Source organism: Gavialis gangeticus, unplaced genomic scaffold (genome assembly GCF_001723915.1).
Source record: "Gavialis gangeticus isolate Ggan-Ray unplaced genomic scaffold, GavGan_comp1, whole genome shotgun sequence".
NCBI classification, from domain to species: Eukaryota; Metazoa; Chordata; order Crocodylia; family Gavialidae; genus Gavialis; species Gavialis gangeticus.
In genome coordinates, this window is record NW_017729014.1 from 23,459,711 (window position 1) to 23,465,289 (window position 5,579).

The following is a 5,579-nucleotide window of genomic DNA, read 5'->3' on the forward strand; positions in this document are numbered from 1 at the left end:
CCGCGCGGTGCCGCGTTGCGCGGGGCAGCCCAGCTGCGGCGCGGCCGCTACAGACCGCGCGCCACATGCAGGTCCCGCGGGGCCGGGGCCGCCTGGCTGCGCCCTCCTGCCAGGGCCAAACTCCGTCGCCAGCTTTAGGCTTCTTAAAACGAGGGCGCGCCATGAAAGCAGTGACACCCCCCACCCGAGCGGCAAAGGCATCTCCTGGCAGGAGCGAGGCGCAGCGAGCGCGAGGCCACAGGCCTGGCAAGGTGGCTCCCACGCTTGCACACTTCCAGAAGAGAAAGGGCCGATGTCACTGCGCAGGGGCGATAGCCCCGGCTTCTGGGATTCGCAGCCAGGGCAGCAGCCCGGCGAACGCCTGCCTTTTGGTTTCTGCATTTAAGCAATCTCAGAGCATTCGCTGACAACTGGAGATGGGTAATCCTTAGCTAAACTTAGGGGATTTCCGTGAACGGGGAGAAGATCCCAGCGGCCAGTCCAAATGGTACCGTTGCGTCTCTACAGCAGCCGGTCACAGCTTCACAGGCCGTGTTAGGAGGGTACTTTTGGAGGCAAATTTCAACCGAGTATCAAGAACTCAACGCAAGTCTGAGCCCACCAGACGGGATCCCTGGCACCTTGGGCTGTCTCGCCCGCACGGGGAGGAGAGCTGCACCCGTGCGGGCAAGGCGCAGGGTAGAGATCCCCGACGGCACAGATAGGAACGGCCTCGTCGTAGCTGTGCTCAAGGTTACCTCACCACGAAGGACAGTGTGAAACCCAAGTCTCAACATGGTACCATGTAGCTGGAGACCGAGAGTCCAAAACGATTCAGAAAGCGTTTAATGCGCAGGTCCATTTCTACAGCCTGGTTTTTTTGCCCCCTGTGCAAACTTGCCAGGCTGGTTTGCAACTGTTCACAACCTCTTTTCAGCTCCATTTCCCAGAGCCACTGCTGGCTGTGGAGCCAGGACGCACTTACTCAAGTACAGCAACCCACATCCCTCCAGCACATGCTTGTCTGAACATATTACTCCTGTTTAAAGTCTTCGCAGTAGTTCCCTGTCAAATCAAGTATTTGATTTCAACATTCCTGGACTTCTATGCCGAGTCCTGAAAGGCCGTCGCCGTCTACCCAGCCGCTCGGCTCAGTCTTTCCGTCCCTGCGGATGACTCAGCCCTGGGCGAGCAGGTTGGTCGATGGGCTCTGCTAATACCTCGGCACTGAGGGAAAGCGGGACGGCTCGCGACCGTGCATCTCAGCTATGCCATTCAGCATGATCAGAGACGCTTAATCTGCCTCCTCGTTCGGGACAAGGCTGCAGAAACGTAGGGTTACTGTGGCCTGCACGTGCTTCTGTGTGCTGAGTGATGCCATTCTGAAGGCGAGAGCTATTTTAAAGGACAAAGGCCAGAAAAAGGGTGGAGGTACATGGCTGGCCATAGAGGCCAGTTAGGACTCGTGCGGGTCACTGTGCCCACAGTTGCTGTGCTGAGGGAAAGCCCCAGTGGCTCTGTCAAAGGCATGGGAGTAAGTGCAGCTCACCGCAAGGTGCTTAGCTGTCAGGGCTGGCTTTCTTCCTCCTCGGCTATGCTTTTCTGCTGGGAAACAAGTTGGTGAGAGGTGATGGCTGGTGTCTGTTCACGCGGGGATTATGGCACAGAAGTCAGTCCGTGAGGGCAGGGCACAGTGACACGTGTGGCCACCACTTGGCCTTCTCAGGAAGCCCCGGGGTAGGAGGAAGCGGAGGAGAGACACTTAGAAAGCATCGGGCGCAGAACTCTGTGCCATTGCGGAGATGATGCCTGGGGCCCGGCCGGGCAGGGCTGGGCCGGAAAGTTTTCCAAGGAAAGGTCCGCAGGCAGTAAGTATACAACCCAGTCCCCTCTCCGACATGGGCATGCCAGCAAAACCCACCGGTGCAGATACCTCTTATACCAGCACGGGGCATTTTGCAGGAGCAGCTGGTGTGGCTGGGGCGGTGGGGCTGTGCCGGCCTCGGCTCCGTCCCCACTAGAGGGCTCTACCGGTAAAGCGGAGACGGAGCAGCGATAGCAGCAAAGCCTTGTCGCTTCCACGGCAATTCCCCCGATCTATTGTACCGAGCTGCCAGGGGAGCCGCCCTGGCCAGGGGGGCGATCTGGGACCGGCTGTTGTGTCACCCACTCTGCTGCTGCAGGTGTAGTTCAGCTAGCCTACGCTTGTAGCAGCATGGCCTTGTTCACCCCAGAAAGGGTGAATGGGGTCAGCTGCATTGGCAAATGTGCTGTTGTGTCAGGACAGCCTGCGTCCGTGCTAGCAGGGTTTTCCCAGTCTTGCACTGGTGAAGACAGACCGGCCCTGTGCCCCTAGGACAGACGTGGCCCTAGGGGCCTTCCACTGCCCCTGGGATGTGCCGCACCACCACGAGTGGACAGGGAGAGGTGGGTTAGTGAAGGTATTCGAGAAGCACGGCGAGCCCCCACCTCACCACTCCTCCTTCCTTGTTAAAATGCAGCCAGCCTCTGTGCAGAGCATCTGGAGTTGCCTTCGCCTGAAATTGGTGCTTCTGCTGCATTAAGTGGCACTTGGTTTCTCCTCCCTGCTGGGCCAGGGTTGCGGTCCCAGGAAAAATGAGGAGCAACACAGCGCATTCCCTCTGTGCCGGAGCGACAGCGCAGCATCTCAGCCTCCCCAAGCCAGCAGCCGCAGCCCGGGAGAGCTCTGGGATGGTCGCCTCTCTCCCCACCCCTGATCTGTGGTAACAAGCAGCACCAGATACCACCTTCCCCACTCTCCAACCTCCATACGCCCGGAGGGGCCGGAGCGGGCTGGGACGAGGCACAGCTCTGAGATCGAGGAGCAGCACACTTCGCTTGCATTCCTCTCTCTGGACAACTGGGAAATAGGCAGCAGGAGTATTTCCCACTCCGCACGTTAATAGGTTCAGCTGTCCATCAACATGTGGAGCAGCCCTAAGGGTCTGCTCTGCCCCAGGAGATGGGGAAGGGGAGGAAAGCCAATCAAGCAGGGGTTTCTCCATAAACTAGGAGTTTTCCCCATAGGCTCCTAAGGGGTGGAAAACCCCACAGACTTTGGGGCAACCCACATGAGCTGAGCAGTCTGTGACTGCCTGACCGGGCAGAAGGAGAATCTGGGTTTCTGTCTGCACGCCTTAAGGCATAAGCATTTATGCACCCACAGAAACTGCAGCTGTGACTGCTATAGCCAGTCATAATGTGTGCTGCTGTTTTGGACTGTCTGCACATTCACAAGATCACTCAGGGGCTAGAAATCCTGGATGTCTGCGCTATGAGGAAGTCGGGCATCAGTTTGCAGAAGGGAAGTGCACAACAGACGCACAAATTCTGAATGAAAGCATCCCTGAGAGGAAGCAGAGGAGCGTGAGCTGTCTCAGAAGATGGTAACGGTGATTCAGAGCAACAGAGGTTTATTTACTATGCAAACGCAGACATATGAGTGACTGGGAGAGTTACGGGCTGAAATACGGACATGGCAATTTATCGGTGGGGAAAGAAACCTTCTTAACTGTGCTATCCTTACAAAGTTGGTTTTCCATGAAATGCCGGTATGCCACTATTTAGGAAGCAGTGATTCTTGTGTACACACAGAAAATACCAGTATGTCGCATGGGCTATTTCAATGCACAGATTACTTGGAAATCGCAAGGCCCCAATTCAGCAAAGTATTTAAGCACATGTTTGACTTTATTGACCGCATTCAGATTGTAAGCTTTGTGATAAGGCCTGTCCTTTATTCAACATGTACAAGTGTACTGGGCCATTTATACATTTCAACATTTATATATGGCTTATCCTTTGCTGACCTAATTGTAGGAACTACTGTAATAAAGGTGACAAATAATAGCAACAGTAAACTTGTGAGTAGTCTCACTGACAGGAAGCTAAATGCTGCTTATGCAATTCACGGTTTCAGGGCATCAGGATATGATGTAGCCTTTATGTTACTGAAGGGAACAGAAAACCCCCATTTGGTCAGAAAACCAGCTTTGGTGCACAGATATTTGCAGAGGAAGGGACTCAAGTAGCAAATCCCAGAGGTGAGTTTGAGAGGTTTGTCCAGGTTTATGATTCTTTATTCAAAGGCTTTGTGGACTTTCACAGAAGATGACAAAGTCACAGCAGTCGTTCAGTGGCCGATGCATCCCTCACTCCATGACAGGACAACTGGATACGGTGCGAGGAGATGACATGATCAAAGGGTCAGTGTAGATACCAAATTGATGGTGCCAAAAAGGCGGCGTCGATCCAAGAGGAACGGTGGCAGGAGAACTTCTTCACCCCACGCCTGCAATTGGTAGGTTCATAGACATACAGAAGAGCAGCACTGGAAGAGGCCTTGGGAGGCTATCCAGTCCAGCCCCCTCCTTAAGGCTAGCTAAACCATTAGTACAGCCTGTAATGATCGATGCGCACGACTGCCAGACCCAACGCCCGAGCATGCTGAAGCACCAACCCTGCTGCCACGGGTGTAGCTGGGGGAAGAGAGCACTTTGTCAGGCTTGAACCTTCATCCCCGAGGATACGTGGCCGGCACGAGCACTATGGCTTGATTTCTGGGCTCTGGCAATCTCTGCTATGCATGATGGCTGCTCTGGAGTTTCTTTTGGCCTGAACGGTGCTTCCCACAATTATCAAAGGTCTGGGATTCACGGCTCTGTAGTTCACCTGGAGTTGTTTGCAAGTATGGATGATGGTAAGAGCAGCTACAGGAAAGGGTGAGGAACTCTTCTGATCCATTTCAAGGCAGGCTGAATAGAAATAAATATTGTTTTGAACTCAATGAAACATAAATATTGGACACTCAGTAACAGCAGATGCATTAAGCTTGTCCTGAAGAAAGAGGAAGCTGTTCTTGAAGCCTCAAAACCAGAGAACATAGGACAATTGCACTCCTTCATAGAAACCTGTGGTTTTCTGCTGAAATTTATTTCAAACTATCCAAACATTTCAGAACCGCTGTGATGACTGGTCAGAAAAGGTGCTGTATGGAGAGGAATTCACCACCAGAAACCGCCTTGCAAAAGTTAAAAATGCTTTAACAAAAGAACTGTGTCCAGGGCATTATAAGAGGAGTGCGATCCCCATTTGCTGTGACCGGTGTCGGCCTTGTTGGCTGGGGGCTGTTCGTCAGCTAAACGCCGGTCCCAAGAAACCTGTGGCCTGCACCAGTCGCTTATTAAGAGACACATGGACTTGTTCTTTTTTTTGGATGAAACAGGAAGCCCTTGGCCCTGCGTGGGTCAGCGGACTCCTTAACATGCGTGCTTGGGCAGGTAAATTTGTTTTCATGACTCATCACAAACCACTAATTCAAATGTCAAACACTAGCAAATCTATCATGTTACCAGCTAACCTCCGGCACCCGGGTTGCATAAGTCACTCACAGGAACTTAGTATTGAACGCGTCGTAGAGAAAAGCAACACTGCTGATGAGCTGAGACGTCGACTTCTGGGGCGGTACCTCGGACCCGATAGCAAAAAGCTGGGTGTGAAAGAGAACTTGTGTTTGAAAAGCAGACATGTAAGCATGAACGCATTGCATCAAGATGAACTATACAGAAACTTTGTCACCT